Source organism: Crotalus tigris, unplaced genomic scaffold (genome assembly GCF_016545835.1).
Source record: "Crotalus tigris isolate CLP2741 ecotype Arizona unplaced genomic scaffold, ASM1654583v1 scf7180000023677.1417738, whole genome shotgun sequence".
NCBI classification, from domain to species: Eukaryota; Metazoa; Chordata; class Lepidosauria; order Squamata; family Viperidae; genus Crotalus; species Crotalus tigris.
The window spans coordinates 1,307,280-1,325,513 of NW_024100113.1; the positions used below are offsets into that span (position 1 = coordinate 1,307,280).

Below are 18,234 nucleotides of genomic sequence, written 5' to 3' on the forward strand. Positions count from 1 at the left end.
TGTGTTAACCATCCCACATTTTTATAGTTTTTCATATTGAAAAACAAAAGAAAAAAGACACTGTCTTAATTGTCCCTCTTAAACTAAAACCTTTCAATTTCTTCAGCCATATTCAAACAAGTATTTAATTTTTAAATATTCCCTCTGATACACCCCATCATTTAATTCCTCAAGTCTCACTTTAGCCCTCTTCTTTTGCCAAGCATCTCTCCCAATCAATATACTCCATTGCATCAAAGAGTTTTTCCATAATCTTGTAAATGTTGTAAAACACAGATTGTTAAACACATCAAGCACTGAGAATTATCTATGCATATGTTTTCTTCGGCTGTATTCCCATCAACACCTCAGAACTATACACTTTTTTTGCGCAAGAAAATTATTACACTGGTATCTAAAAAGGAGAATATTTGTAGCTCAGAACTGAAATGAAGGCTTTTTGGTGCTTCATGAGCTTGGTTGATTTCTTGAAGACATTTCACTATCCAAACTAGGTAATATCATCATTGCTAGTAATGTTGTTACCCTTATAGTATATCCTAATCTGTTTATATAATCTGTCCTCTTAAATATGGCTTTCGATATAAAAAGTGCAGTTATACTAGTGATATGCAGGTTTGTATCCTGCAAAAGAAAGACAGTTTCTGCTAGATACTTCAGTATTTTTAATTTTCAAAAAGAATCTAAATAAGTGGTCCCATTTGCAGAATACAATTTGCAATCAGTGAATATATGCAAAGTCTTCAACAGCTGGTGCACCACAGATACAGTTTTTCTTCAAAGGGAATTGCATGAAGCCACCCATATCTTTCCATGAAATCTAGTTGTTCAAAATGAGCGCTAGAAAACTCTTCTAAGATTTTGAGGCATATAAATTGTTTAATACTTTTCTAACCAGAAGGCTGATTTGTGCTGAGTCAGCCACTTCTAGTAAGACTAGTAAAAACTGCACTTTTTATATCATAGGGTTTAAGTAGTCTTCAAAATACAATGTCAAAAATACAGCTTTCTCTGCAGAGCTTCCTAACATCCAGATGTCTCAATTGGAGAATGCCTCAGAGTGATGGATAACAGTAGATAAAAATCTGATAGAGTGGCAGACAAGTCCTTGTACTTTTCTGCCACTCTATGGATTCATTGTCTGAGGTAGTATGGTTGTTGTTTTAATAGGCCAACTCTGAACACAAGAAATTGTAAGCCTAAAATGTGAAGATAATTTGCAAAAATAACTATAGCCACTGAAATGGGACAAATGAAGAGTTCAGAGGTTCATATTATTTATTTCTTTAAAGAATTTGTAAAACAACAATTTATGATTCTAGGGAGGGAAACCTTTACAAATAAATGATTTTAGTATTGGAATTCTAAATATACTCCACGTTTAAGCAATATTCAGTTTTCCAAAAAATTCATTGATTCAAAATAAAAAATAAAAAATTGCCCTAATATAAAAGCAAACCACTCCTAGGTCAAAGATTATATTGCCCTAATATAAAAGCAAATTATTTCCTAGGTCAAAGATCATCTTTGCTTTTGATTTGTTTTTGATTAAATGTGGGTTCATATGAAAGGTAAAGGATAAATATTCTACAATTTAGATAAATCTGGCCAGAATATGTTTTTGATTAGAAAAAGAGAGTGCTTTTATTTTAATGTACTGACATTATTTTAATTTGGAAAGCAGTTCATCTTCCTTCAAAAGTTATAATGCTGAAAAGATTTAGGCATTCATTTAATAGGGACTTAGCTTCTACTGAAATTGAATCATTCACATGTGAAGCAATGTTAAATTCCAAATATGTGTACATTGTATTACAAAGAAAAAGCATTCGTTTGATATGTTTAAGAACTATGGAAAGCAACATTTATATGTGAGTAGGACATAAAGTAGGACTTTGTAAAAATAATGAAATTGTAGTAAATGCATCCCATTTGGTATTTATTGGTGACATATTTCATAGCAGCAATAAAGTTTAAACAGTGAAGAGGACCTACAGTAAATGTTACTTCAATTAATTGGTAAATTCAGTGGTTTTGGTAACAAGTAGTGCCCCCTATTTAATATTGTTTTCTGATTTATATCAATTAATTTATTGTATATATTTGATAATTTTTAATAGTATGGTACTGTTATGCATGTGGTAAGCAATTTGAAGTCAAATGATTGAAGTAACATAAAAACACTGGTGATAAATAAATGACAATGAACATGCATGTTCAATAATTAGATGATTTCATAACATCACTTGCAATCATGTCACATTAGTCTCCCCTAGAGTGATGCTCTCAAATACACTGGGAACATGACTCTGTTAGGTCTATTTCAGCATGCATGCTGAAGGAGACAGGAATTGTTTTCCAACATACCCTATTAAAGAAAACAGCATCAATGGCTATGGTACATATTCTTTTTTTTTTTTTTTTTTGAAGATCCCAGGATTGCTTCCTGGCATTTCTAGGTATGAATGGGACACTTCTGCAAATAGATAGTTTTGGATTAGAATGACCTAATTTTCAATTTAATTTAAAGATGTTACTTAGGATAATAAAAGACAGGCCTGGGCAGCCTGCGGCCCAAAAGCACTTCCTTTATCTTGTTTCTCCTCTAGATGAGGCCACCAAAATCCAGTAACAAATCCCTGAATTTTGATCATAAGTTTTTTTTTTTTACTTAAGTCTAGGAAATATGACAGTGGAGACAAAAGCTAATGAGTTCTGGGAAGAGAAATTCCTTAATTTTCCTCTCTTAAAATCCCCAAACTGCCCCCAAACCTGAATTTTTCAGCCCCACATTCCCAATTCCAGTTACATCATTGGAGATCTTTCTGTGGAAAATGGGAGTCAGAAAACTCTGTAGTGGGTCACAAGGAACACAACTCTCTCTCTCTCTCTCTCTCTCTCTCTCTCTCTCTATCTATCTATCTATATATATATATATATATATATATGTAGGTCTTTGGTTGTTCGGGTTTTCTCCTGCGTAAAATTGGAAGTGTCTTGGTGACGTTTCGATGAAGTCCCATTCGTCATCTTCAGGCTGATACTTTCAGCTTCGTGCTTCGAGGAGCAATGTGTGGTTTTAGCTGTTTCTTCCTTTTAACTGCCAGTGGGGGTATGAACTGATTGGGTGGGAGCTTGGCTGTGTTCTGATTGGGTGGAGGTGTGTTCTGATTGGTTAGGGGCATGGCTGTGCTCTGATTGGCTGGGGGGTTGGCTGTGCTCTGATTGGCTGGGGGGTTGGCTGTGCTCTGATTGGCTGGGGGAGTGTTCTGTTTGGTTGTGCTCAGGTTAGTCTGAGTTGCAGGGGGGGTTAAGATTTTGGGCTGCCTTGCTATTTTTTGGCTTCGCGTTTGTGGTCGTGCCTCATCTTCATGGAGGGTGTCAGTTTGCTTCATGTATGGATTGGAGGGGTTTAAAGTGGCTAATGATGCAGCTCTGGTCTGGCTTCTGGTTTGTGGTCGTGCCTCATCATCGGTGTGGCTTTGGGTTTGCTTTTTGCGTGGATGTGTGGTGGTGACATCCTGTGTGGTTTTTGTGAGTGTGGGTCTGGTATCATTTTTTGTGTTAGGGAGTCGTTTGTCAATAAGGGCGGGTTTCCAAATGGCTGGTAGGCAGGAGGTATCATCCCGCCTACCAGCCATTTGGAAACCCACCCTTATTGACAAACGACTCCCTAACACAAAAAATGATACCAGACCCACACTCACAAAAACCACACTGGATGTCATCACCACACATCCACGCAAAAAAGCAAACCCAAAGCCACACCGATGATGAGGCACGAAGCTGAAAACACCAGCCTGAAGATGACGAATGGGACTTCATCGAAACGTCGCCAAGACACTTCCAATTTTACGCGGGAGAAAACCCGAACAACCAAAGACATATATATATATATATATATATATATATATATATATATATATATATATATATATATGTAGGTCTTTGGTTGTTCGGGTTTTCTCCCGCGTAAAATTGGAATTCCAATTTTACACGGGAGAAAACCCGAACAACCAAAGACCTACATACAAACACCCACGAAAACCTCAGAAAACATATATATATTATATATTTATATATATATTATATATTTATATATTTTTTCAACATTATATGGAATTGTAGATGGCTATTCACATTCTGAGCATTCATAACCAATATTCCTATTCAGCCAGCCAAAAATGAGAGTATCTTAGCTGCTAACTACTGAATTACATCAGCCAGAATCTGTTCCTTTTCTTTCATACAACAGCAGCAGCCCACATAACAATACATACATTTTTAAAACATCCCGTTATCATCAGGGATCTTAGCTAACATCAAATTTTAATATTCTATGATATTAATCTCCTTTGTATATTTACAAACTAAAACAATTTATTTAAAATGTTGAATTTGAAGATAGATCCAAAATTTAATGATAAAAGTAATTTAATCATAGTGTTCAGTATGCTTCCCTAAAGTAAGGGTATTTATACCTTTCATTAAATTTATGTATATACATGTTTAAACTGCTTTAAATCATACTGATGCTTAAGTTGCCTCCTAATCACGGAACATTCATAGGAAGGATTTGGAAATGATCCAGAATTTTAATAATTAGAGAGAAGGCTAATTGAATTATTAGAGATACATATCACACATAATGAGTGAAGAAGCAGTTATATCAAAATCAGCACAGAAAATGTTGCAGAGATTAAACTAACATAAAATGAAAGTTGAAGTTTTCAGTCAGCAAAATTTGCAATTTTTCAATGTAGTGATAAATGAAATATTGTATCTTTCCAAATGCTGTTATGATTTTGCTTTGGATAGTTATTTAGAAAGAAATTATCATTTATACTGGAGCAATTTTCATTTCATATTTGAAATAAATGAATATCTGGAAAAGCAGAGAATCTCCTAATATGTACCAAACAAAATTAAACACATCACTTTAACCTTATATTGATCAACAATTCACAGGCAGCCAGATCACCATGTGAATTGGGTTCTTCTATCTATCACACATATAGAGTTAGGGAAGAAGTCCTTTGGATGATTTTAAAACAAACTTTAAATGCTTAAATTACTGAAATTATAAAGAAAAATATGAAAAATCAAAACAAACTTAGGGAATCTCAAAATTAATTATCGATCCAATTTATTTTTTCATATCAAAGTGACAACAAATAGAAACTCTTTGCCAGAAGATATACAGCCTAGACATTAATGGTCTTGGATTGGGGATATTCAGGTTTATATTCCTACTAAGGCAGTTACTGAGTGTCCTTGAATCCAATAGTCTCTCAGCTTAATCTTTTTCAAAAGGCTGTTGAAAGAATAAAATGTTGTAGTGGAAGTGAAATATATTTGACATCCCTGGAGGCTGGGGTGAGGAAGCCTAGCATAAGTACAATATGCTGCAGACTTTTCTTTGCTCTTTCTTAGGTCTTCTTAAATTACATAAATCCAATTAGTTTTCTAACATGACAACACTAGACTTTAAGATGCATTCAATCAAATGTGACTGAGGAAACATTACCATAACCACTATTATTACTTGGGCACAGAGAAGAGGTTTTAATGTACCTCTTTATATTTTTCAAAAGGAAACAGCCCACAGGCTTCAGCACTGACAGAATTAACTATGTGGAATCAAAACATCAATCTGCCATAACCAAAAGGAAAATGTGCTTTGGTCTTTGAAAAATTACCAAAGTATAAGATGGAGTGAAATGTGAAGCATACAAAATAACATCTAGAGTCAAGTTTCTCAGCAGTTTACTAGTTTGTCTACTTCTTGGGAATAAAGCTCATACTAGTTTTAAATCCCTTCAGGAATTTGTAATTTTACATACAGAGAACCAGGGCTTTTTTTGTCATAGAACGCCCAGAACGGTGTTCCGGCATCTTTTTTTTGGGATGGAACCTTGTAGGGTAGGCAAGGTAGGTTGTATGACATGTGTGAGTTCCAGCACCTTTTTTTTTTTTTTACAAAAAAAGCACTGCAGAAACATAACAATAAAGATAAATACACCCTTGAGTATGAAAGCTATTTCATAAGTCCAGTAGTGGACATTATCTTCTACATCTTTTCCTTCTGGTTGTCACTCTCATTCATAGGACAAGCTATCCAGAAACATACTCCTTTATTCAAGAATTCCCTTACTAGGCAGAAGATCTCATGCACCGTATGTTGTTTCTTCTTGTTGTTTGTTCTTGTTCTTAGTGATCTACTTGATCACTAAGGGTCTGCTTGGTTTTGCATCACACATGCCCAGTTCAAAAAGTGATGTCATCAGTACTTAATATTTTTATCAAGCTTATCACAGAACCTCATTAGGGCTGAGTGGAAATGATTGTCCCAAGGTTACCCAGTTGGCTTTCTAGAACTGGTTTCCATCACACCAATCCATCACCCTTATCATTAGGCCACACTTGGTCTCAAACTCAACCAAATTAGTCTTTTTCATAAAGTAATAAAATAAATACTGTGCACAATGGTTAAAGCCTTATATAGATCTACATTACACTGTTTAAATTCTATACTTTTCTTTCTATCTTTCTGAGTCTACATGTAATTGATTTAGAAGACACTTATCTCTGGAGATACAGGTTTTCTTTACCTAGAAAATTGCCAGCTTCATTCTTCATGTTGAATATGTTTAGCCTTTAAAAAAATGAGTCTGTAGGACCATGGTAGCACTCTTCAATGCATGAAAGGATATCATAATGTCTGTTTTGTATTGTTCCAGAAAGCAAGACAATGAAACAATGGATTTAAGATATAGGAAAGCAGACTTCATTTGTATGCAAGCAAAAATGTATTAACAGTAAAAAATAGTTTGACAGTGGAATCAATTACTCATAGAAAGGGTGGTCTTCCCTTCACTGAATCTATTCAAGCAGAGACTAAACAGCCATCTGTCTGGGATGACTCAATGTTTTCCTCATTTTTTATGTATATCTAATCCACTATAATAAAGCTTATTAGCATACAGTAAAAGCAGATATAACCATAAAATATCTGTAGTCAGTAGCAACATTTCCATGATGGTTTAAGAAAATGATAAAAAATGCATTGTAATTATGTATGGAATTTTATCAACAACTTCATAATAAGCAGTACTTGTTTAAACTTGTATTATTATAGAGAGACCTAAAAATTGTGATGTGATCTCCTTATAATTATATTACATTGCATTTTTGGCTAATAGAAATTTGATGCTCTTATTTAGAAAATCTTGACCATTACACCCATTGTTTCTACCTGTCAACCTAGAAACTTACTACCTTCAATGCAATTATAGTAATGTAATATGATCATTTCAGAGATTTATGAGCAGAGTATTAAACATAACTGCGTAGTAATTGCTTGTATATTGCTGATCTAGTTTGCCAGTTAATATACCGCACAGTACACAATTGCTAATATAAGCCACTAGAAAGTCATTGCTTAATTCTAAATTCTCACCTCTTCTATTAAATATTTTCTCTATAAATATGAAGAATATGTTGCTCAATAACACACACAAGCATATTACTGTGGGAAGAGTTGGTTACCTCAAGCAGCCAAAACAATCTGTTATTTATTTTGTTGCTATATTACAATGATTTAGAGCTATAATTTTCAACTCTTTTGTGGAGCAGAAACTGCTAATTTATTAATCTTTTCAATGCAATTTTCCAACTTGTTCTAAAGGAATTAATCAAAAGTCATTTGTGTTGCTTGGTTTATTTTTAAGATAGAAGGTTTTCCTTAAAAGAGTGTAATAGATTTATTACTCATATAGTTTTCTCCACTACTAATGTACAATTTGGTACATTAGTAAATTGTAAAAATGTAAAATTTTAAATAGTAAAAATGGTCTTCCAATGATTAAAGTAAGAATTTTGTGACACAAAATCCAGAAGAAATAATATCACAAGGAGTTGGAAGTGACTGAATAATTGAATTATCACCTGAATGACAGGCTAAGAAAGGGTCCTTTTTAATAGCTGTCAATATTTTAACTACCGATAAGAACATGAGACAACTTATTTTTTAATTTGATATTCGGCTTCTAAATATTGGTGAATTAAGCATGTACAAGTAGTCCACAGGTCATGGAAGAAACAGCCACTGGAGACAGCATTATAGCTATAATGATCAAACACTATGGAAAGAAACATACAGCACATTCCAACAAAATGCCACAGATATGATACTGGTATAACAGAATATACAACAAATAACAGATTTAAAAGAAGATAAAAATAATAATTTAGTGCTAAGAAATGTAATTATTCTGGAATGTGCAAGAACCTACCTTCTTTAAATAATTCCTAAGGAACATGCAGAGGGGAATCAGTTTTTTGTTGTTGTTGCATTCAGTTATTTGTTAGTTATATATAAGAATTCAATGGCATTCATCAACAGTTTCATATAGATGTTTATAGGATTGGGGAGAGTCGAGCCCATATTGGAGTGCCCTAGAATTCATCTTTTCCTGCCCATGCTTACCAACTGGAATCATTTGCTAAGCAATTATGATCCTAATTGCCAGCATGTGCAGATTGGTTTGGTTAGCACAGTCTATGGCTGCTAAGAGGTCTAGCAAAACTACCAGAATTCCATAACCCCCATTTAAACCTCACCATGTGTAGGCGCAAGCAACCAGATTCTCATGTATAGAGGTCAAGCTGCTTTACTATATTCTACCTATTATATAGGAATCTCCCCAGAATGCTGCTTTCTCTTTGGAACAGATAGATAAGGCTCTTTAGGGGGTTTAGTTCTGGATCTCTTGCATCTGCTCAAAGATTCAGACTAACCACTTGAGATCTTCCTCCTGCCTGGCTGGTGTTTTCAAACATCATGTATCATCAAGAATAATGACCAATATATCATCCTTTCTTCCAGACTCCTTTGTAATTGATGGCCTGCCAGCTTTCTCAGTCACTATAACTAGTTAGTATTGTAGATTTTTAATACAATTAGGTCCAGGATGAACTCCTGAAAGATCACTCCAAGGTCACCAGCATCACTGCCTCCTATAGTTCACAAGCATCCCTATCTAGCTTCTCACCTCTCCTTGGAAGCAAACACAAGTCAGGTGGGAGAGGGATAAAGCCCAAATGATTCTGTCCTTTGGAAATGGTTAATTCCATAGTTGCCATCTCTAAATTTATGACAGTTGGTATGATCCAATCATTGAATCTTGAAATCAATTATCTAATTAAAGAGTACATATTTTCCTCAAATTTTCTTTCCAAAAGCTATGTTGAGTATTATCTTATACTTTCTATACCTTTTATCAGCAGAACAGAAATTACTCCTGCAGGCCACAAATTCTCAGAATCAGTAGCTGGAAAACTCGGGAGCAGATCTGAGCAGCCATGCCATGACAAGAATAACTGTTGACAGATATTACCTGTGGTATACTGTGTTCACAGACACTGTCAGCTGGCCACAATGACACAAAATGATAAATGTGCAACCTGACATCATGATGGAAGCTCTGCCCTTTTGTATTGTGCTGTAACTTAGATGCCTATATTTATATTATAAACTGTAGCTCATAGAGCTTCCTATGTAAATATCAGTGCATTCAAGCAGTCAAGACTCATAGAGAAAAGTGGCAAATAAGGTGAAGTCACAACAGGCAAGGTCTAACCAAGCAGATAAGGAAATCAAAAATTATTTTACTCAGAAAGTTTACTAAAAAAAAGGAGTTTGACAGTCCCAAATGACCCTGACATTGAAGATCTTGCCTATTTCAGGTAGCTGAATAAAAAATATTGCTTCAATGAAAAATAAAGGCGATGTGAAGTTTTTTATAGGATGAGAAGAATCTAGTAATTCCACCTCTAGGTCTGCATATGATGTTTCTATTCTGATTTCTCTTCAGATCGTATAAATCTATGTGACAATAACAACATCAAAGAGCTACTGACTATTCCCTCCCCACCGTCCTATCAAAGCAGCCTGAATCTCTTCTGTTCAGAATTCTACTGTATCTCAGACACTATAAGTCCTAGGGTTGAGTCATAATAAAGTCATTTAAATAATCAAATGATAATGATGAAATAATGGACACTTAAAAACAGGAATCTGTTAAGTGACAGATACTTATTAGTAATCATAACAGTGCTCCCAGGAACAATTGCTATCTTTTTGTCGCTGTCAAACATTAATTCAGTATAAATTTTACAAGAAACTTTACTATATAATTCAAGTGCTTTTAGGTCCAAGGCAAATTATATTCAGATACATTGAAAATATAGTACATCTGCTTAAGAATATACTTTGAACAGATATTCCAAATATCTATAAGTATCTTTGTTTAAGTATATGCAACTCTTCAGAATATTATTTCCACTATACATTAAGATTCAGAGAGCACCAAGTATTTAAATGCAATTGTACACATTTTCTAATAGTGAAATATTTATAACCTAATCCTCTCACTCAGAAATATCAAGTGGTATGTTTATATATTCAAGAATCAAGGCCACAGGTAGAACTTTAAGAGAGAATGCTGCAATTTAATCATTCCATGAGGAAAATTTTGTATCGCTCAATCATTATATTTGGATTGTTTCTCTGATACAATTGCAATTATATGAAAGAGAAAGCAGAAATTCACATTATGAATTTAGAGTGGGCTGTGTGAAGCAAGAATTCTGTGCTGCGTGAGCAGATATAGGCATCTGATACAAACTGTGTTTATGAACAATTGTAATCAAAATGTGCATCCCAATGTCTCAGTGCAAACTGTGCCTTTTTGTACTTGTATCCTGATGTCAGACACAAATACAGTGCTAGCATGTCACATAAATGGCATGTATTTTATCATTTGAAACTTTTGTTGTACACATATAGTACATGGATGTTTATGTGTACAGTATAGATTTCTAACAAGTAAAGGTTCTAGTACAAATTTCTAAATCACAGGAGACCCTATATACATATCTAGAGGAGATTCTCGACCTCAGACCTTTCTTTTTCTCTATAATATAGAAGATAACATAAATCAGTGACAAGAACATGACAGAAGGATAGTTCCAACTAGTGTAGCCTCATTTTACCTTCAATATGATGAAGCTGAACATTAGGTCATCGATGCAGACTTTCAGGAGGGCTCACTGCATTGCGTATTTGAGCAAAGCCATTCTTCCGAGCAACATATCAAGGTTCTACTTCTAAGCAGCAGAATTGAAATAATGATTACATACCACTTCTGCATATCTATGTATATATAGAAGCCACTGTTACACAAGTGGATCAGTCATGTTGGGATAGACCAGCCCTGCTCTGATAGCACTGTACAGCAAGGGCAAGATCTTGAGTACTGATATAATCAGACTAATATTTTTAATTTATTATTCATGAAAAGTAGTTATTACAACATCTGATCTTTATTTTTGATTTAATAGACTTCAATATATAATAAATATATTTTATTAGCATATATACACAGAAAGAAACACACAAATATGGATATCTCATCCATGCATATATGTACCGTAATTTCCGGCGTATAAGACGACTCGACGTATAAGATGACCCCCGACTTCGGCGCCGATTTTACCGCTTGCGAAAGTCATCTTATACGCCAGAAAATACGGTATATAGAATTTTACACTAAAATTTCAACCAAGGATGCATATTTCATGATAAACATTCATACATATTCTGTGTCTGTAACCATTTATAAGTCTCGAATAAGGTCTTCCACTGAATATTGAGGCCATAAATGTTTCTTTGCAAAGGTGAAAAACAAATATCTTTGCAGTAAAAGGACTCAGAGAATATATTGCTTTTTATAACATAATATTTTCTCTGGAAGGAAGGAAAGGCCAAGTAACCTCTCTCAATATTCTTTTGTACTAGTTTTATATAATTTTTGCCCCATTTTTTATTTCGTTTATATTTTGTATAGTACTTAATTTTAAGTTACATTTTATTAGTTTCTTAAATCCTGCTCATGAACAAACATAGCACATGTACACATAGTTTGGATCCATTTTAGTTTTTGACTTAGTGAATTTTAGTTTCTATTGTCACTGTTCTAAAGGCAGCTGCTACGCTTAAGAGCAGTGCATGCTAAGTGATGCTCTACTACCATGACTAAAAGTTGTTTCATGTGCTCTTTATTATCTAGTCATTATGTAGTGCTGCAGCAAGGTAATATTTCACTTTGCTTTCATTACAGAAGCCATCTCTTACACACCCAGAAGACTTTCTTGAGAATAAGAAAGAATATATTTCCAAACGCTACATTCTTAACTTATATAAGGATCAATTATAATAGACATGGCCAGTTAACCACCACCTGACTATTAATCTATAAGAAAAAGAAAGCATGAAGTGACTAATTGGTTACATAGGATGTTGAGTATATCTCCCACAGTAGGGGCAAATATAAGAAGAAGTAGAAGAGCAAATAAATTTTATAAATTTCCTCTAGTACTCAGAAGTTTCAAAAACTATGAAATTTAAACCAGAAAAGAACACCATTGCTATTTTAAATTCTACTTCCCTTATCAATACCTTGAGCATATCTGAGATAGCTTTTTAGATATAAGCTATTGCCAAAAGTGAATGACCCAAGATCTTCCTCTACCACTTGATTCTCATTGAAATTTAGCAGCGAAATGACTACACAGTCCAGGACAAAGATGAAAGGGTAGCCCCAACACAACCCCAAATCATGTCACTTAAACCGAAATCAGCAGTACAATTCTGGGCAAACATTTGGGTTGCAATTAAGATGGGAATGGAAGGAGCCTCCATTCACATACCTGCCCGTAACATACCTAAAAGGAGTAAAAAGTTTCCACTTTGTCCTTCAGGTAATAACATAATGACCACCAGTGATGCTCAAGAAAGTGTCTGTCACAAAGGATCAGTACCATACATTAAGTTTCAGTCAAGATTTATTGCTCAAGCCTACAAGAATCTAGTCAACTAATATTCAATGCTAAATTGATGGTAAATAAAGATCAATGACTCTAGGCTGATAACTTACTGACCCCTCCTCCCCTGCTCTTCCTGTTCTTCTACAGAAAAGCAGAACTGAAGTATTCACCCCCTCTAAAGCTGGCCATTCATGTCTTACACTGCTTTCAGGTGCACATTCAGGTGCAAAGGAAAAATAAATAATTTCCATAAATCACTGATCTTCATTATTTTGATACAGGTCTCTCTACAATAGAAAGCTGCAACAACAGCAAAATCCTTTATTACAGGCTTTAGGCCAGAAAACATTACACAGAGACACATATAGCTAAAATTATTGACAAGACTAAGCTGAGAAGTAACCAAGGTAGATCTTGCAAAGCTGGAATAAAATGTGCTGCCTTTGAATGAAAGGATATCAAGACACCTGAAGTACTAAGTTGATACTCCAAGATAAATGTACACCAAGATAAAAAGCCAAGAACTGCACTCCAAAATTTGTATGAGCTTACACTTGCTCTGTTAGAATCTTATTAATTTGCCATTTATGCATCCTATAATTGAAGCTCAAAAACTAGAACTTTGGGGGATTTTTTTTTTTTTTTTTTTTTGATAATTCTGCAAAAGGAATGCCCTCAATACCCTTCTTATTCCCACCTGGAGAACAGACAGACATTATTATATCATCTGCATTTAACAGAGCTGGAATTTTTACACACTGTTAATATTGGAGAGTAATGAAAAGGAGATGTTGAATTATTGAATTAACATACTGACTGAAAAATAGGGGGCTAGAAACACCCCTTGCTTACTCCTTTTTGAATGGAAACAGACAACATCCCAAAAGGTACCACCAGGAGAATCATCTGGCTCTGGGTCAAATGTTAGAATAAAGAGTCCAAATTAAAAGAAACAATCTTTTATCCATTGAGAATTTGTGTACTTTTTGCCACAGCCTGTCCCTTGGAATCAAATCAAAAGCTGGTTTAAAATCCACAAAGGCTGCAAAAAAGGGAGCCTTTGATTAGCAAGGTGTATTTCTCAACTAAATAGCACTGGGCAGTGGCCCAATGTTGAACAATCCCCTCCAAATCCCACTTGCTCATCAGCAAGAATATTCTGACTTTTGATCCAAAGCAATAATTTTAAATAAAAATATTTTGCATATATCTTGCTTATTGTATTAAGCAAGCTAATGGATCTGTAATTAGCAGAATTAAATCTATTTTCTTTATTCTTGTAAAAAGGAATGACTATGGAAAGGAAGGAAGGAAAACATGCTATGCTGTATTTATTTGCCTTTAGTAACTCTCCAGGGATGGCATCACCTCCATGAGCTTTCCAGGTTTCAGTTGTACAATGGGATCCTTAACCTCAACTGTAGACCTAGAGGGCTATTTGAGAGGTACACCTCTGGGTTATTCAATAATTCTAAGCTGAAAAAGCTTTGAAAGTAATTCTCCAAATATCTGCAGGTATCTGGAAGACAGGACTGAACGATTTCCCATAAGAGACAGTTAACTAGCATCAGAACAAGGCAGGAATCATAAGCTTAGCTTCTGTAATTAATCTCCCCAGATCTTCTCTCAATGCTAGCTCTTTCTTAGATTTTAAAAGATTAGCTATTTTTTTTTTTTTTTTGCTCTCTGAGCATTGAAAGGAGTTTAATTAGTTGCCAGATTGAAAAGTATAAACTGCAGTGAGAAGGACATTTTTTGCTTCATAATGATCTGCATCCAACCAAAGTTTGGATCTCACATAAGTGGGGCTAAAGCAAGTTGATGGGAATCTAGTCAGTGGGGCAGAATTATCTCAGTTCTCCATACAGCAGAAACATGCCAGCTAAAATTAATATCAGTGATATTAAATAATTGACAAATATTCACCATTTTTTGGTAATCAATGGTGTTTATTTGGGTTTTAAATGTAATTTTATATTAGGAAGCCTTTGTCCCAAATTAATTCTGTTGAACAACAGCTTACAATACCCTTAAACTGCAAGGTCAAATTTTTCACATCTCTACTATATACAATTAGGAGACTGCCACAAAAGGCAAGCCAATTCAGGCAATATATTTGCAACTATTTTCACATGACAGATCAAATGTAGAACTATGGGCACAAAGACTTTGCAAATGTTGAAAAGACAAAGATTGTACAGATGAGAGAAAATGTTCCTTTCTTTTTTCAAAAACAAAAAGCAAAGAATACCTCTGAAATTACTGTAAATCCACTATCATTGTTTGGACAGGAAGGAAAGGAAAGCAAGCCTGATATATTAAACACCGAAAAAGGGGGGGGGGGGAAACCCTACATTGAAATTCATTTTTTAAGAAAAAAATCACTACAACAATTGTAATGAATATTCCATCTTAGTAAATTCCATCCTTGGGTGTGTAATTTCTTCATTAAGAGCTAGATAGATAATGACAGTGATAAATAAGGCCTTTTGATCTTCTGCACTGGTGGAAGTTGATTGAATGGATTACAGGAGATAAGAAATAAACATTTTTAAAAATGAGTTCCTATGCTAAGCAAAATTATAGGAATTTGGAGCTTCTGAAAGTTGACTTCATGCTGTGTAAGTTGAACTGGTTTAGTCAGTATAGCATGAAGATGACTTCCATAAGCAAAGAAAACCTTACATGTACTCCTATTTCACATAGTATTCAGAGCAAAGAGCAAATATTTTCACCTTGATAATTTTCCAAAGATTCTTCTGTTCCCCCCCCCCCTCCCCGCAGAAATGGTTGACTATTTAAATTCTTAGTCTGCACTCTCCAGTCTCCAAATCCTCTAATGGAGCATGTCAAAGTAAAACAAATGAAAACTATGGAGTCCTGTAAGGATTAGACTAAATCCAATTAAAAAAGAAAAAGAAGAAAATAGTCAAGAAGATCTTAGTTTATGAGAATTGGGCCAAATGAGAGAGAGAGAGAGAGAGAGAGAGAGAGAGAGAGAGAGAGAGAGAGAGAAAACCTTTATTGTCAATTTTTACTGTAGGCACAATGGCACACATTAAAAATGAAATTTATTTGCTAGCTCTCAAGGTGTACACAAATGCTTACAATAACCACTATAATGTCAATCAACCTAAATATTAAGGAATTTGATGGATAGTATTCTATTCCCCAAATGCCATTACTTATTATTTGACAATAATCATATATATTTCTCCTGAAGCTTTATTATAGAATCAATATAGCAGCAGCATCACTAGGATTTTAGACATGTTTTTTTCAGAAGTAAATTGTATCTTGTTCAAAGAAAAAGTAACTACATCCAAGAATATAGCCTAAACAAAAATATGGAAAGTTTTAAAATTTAGGGGTTTTTTAAAAAAGGAGTGTCCAAGTTTAGATAAATAAATTATGTGATGTTGGCATACTGAAAAAATATGCCCTCCACACTTAGTTTCACATAATTAAACAGGACTGAGCAATAAAAAAGAGCAAATTATGTATAATGCTTACAAAATGCAACGAATAGCCAATGTACAAATTACAGCTGCAATCTCATAGCAAGTTATTAACTGTGCATAACTGATAGGAGGATTGTGTCTTGGGATTTAATTTTCCTCCTTCGACTGTGCAAATGTGCACAATTATTTGCTCTCTCTGTATACTTTAAGTTGGACTTAAATTTATATTATAGGCTCCTATTGTGAAAGTGAACATTATAAATTCCAGGATGATTGTTGGTAGGTCCCTTCATGACATGCTCAGATATCTCACTTGTGCTGTTTAATTCTTATTAGCATATGGTGCAAGTTCGAAGAAGAAATAATTACACTCATTCTTTTCCGTTTTAAATTCACATCTGCTGCATACGTGATAGTCATTTGACATAAGCTACATTTTGTTTCAGAAAAGAAGTATCTGTAGCTTTGCAGAAACCTGAGGTGCCATGTTATATCATCATATAAAACAGAAAAATGGATCACAATATTTAATTATGATTTTTCTTTCCATTTGTGAGTAGTTCTCAGAAACTGCCTGGACAAATCCCTGCAGTTTTCTTGGAAGGGTTTTTCAGAAACGGTTTGCCATTGTTTCCTTCCTAAAATTGAGAGAAAGTGACTGGCTCAAAGTCACCCAGCTGATTTTGTGCATAAGGCAGGACTACAATTCTCCGTTTTCCGGTTTCTAATCCAGTACCTTAACCAGTATACCAGAGGTAGGCAACCTGGGCTCTTTTATGACTCGTGGACTTCAACTCCCAGAATTCCTGAGCCAGCCATGCTGGCTCAGGAATTCTGGGAGTTGAAGTCCACGAGTCATAAAAGAGCCCAGGTTGCCTACCTTTGCACTACACCAAGGGAGTGGGAGGGAACAGATTGAGATTAGGTATCATTAATACAACATTAAAGATGGTATTTTTGAATCTGATCAACAATCCTGGTCTAATTCCCTGTAGCTCATGAAAAAGGTAGAAAAAGAAAAGCGAAGTTTCTAATGGTCTTCAAACTCCACCATAACTTAGTGCTTAGCCACGCTACTCAATTGCCCCATTGCCAGAATGAGAAAATAACTGTTTCTAGAAGAAAGAAACAGAAATCATCCTCTATTAAGTTCTCCACTCACCATCAGTTACCTCAGGATATATTTTTCCGGTCTTCATGAAGCACATTTTTCCATGGTTGCCATCTAAGGCTGCTTTTCACCATTTAAGATACCACGTTTCAATTTGCTGTAGTCATTTGGCTGATTTCCAGAATGTCTTCAACTGAATCCATGCCCACATTGCACTCTAATAGTTTCTGTCCTTTTCTTTACAGAAATGTGTTGAAATAACACATATAGAAAGTTGCTGATAAACAAAAAGCCAGACAGAAACACATTTTTTAAAAACATTCTTACTTTTGTGTTTTTCCCTTTGCACTTTAAAAGAAAGAAAAAGTCCAGTAGTACACCTTTTAATTCTTTTACCAGTCACTTGAGGTACAAGGTTATTGCCCTCAATTCTCAACTAAGATCTATTTAGTCTTAGCTGTTTGGTGTATATCTGGTGTCTGGAAAAATAGTGAAACTATGACCCGCTGGAATCGTTTTTATTTGTATGCACTTTGGAACAAGAACAAGACTTTAAAATCACTGAGCCACAGAGGTACTCAGGGACATTAGATTGTCAATGCAGAAGTTATAGACACTAGGGCAGCTGCTGGATCTCCAAAATGTTCTTCTGCTCCTTTATAAACTTCTTCTTGGAAGACTTGTTGGAATATAGATAATTTTGGATGATGCATCAAAAAGTCCAGTAGTGCTTAGAAACAGAGAATACTGTAACCCCTTGAATTAGATATACCA

At 34.7% G+C, this 18,234-nt stretch overlaps 1 protein-coding gene across 7 annotated transcripts in view; it reads right to left on the minus strand.

Annotated features, from left to right (window-relative positions):
* LOC120297712 (metabotropic glutamate receptor 8) overlaps window positions 1–18,234 on the minus strand; it is a 552,386-nt gene that overhangs the window by 486,699 nt on the left and 47,453 nt on the right. The gene's annotated exons all lie outside the window — the stretch shown is intronic.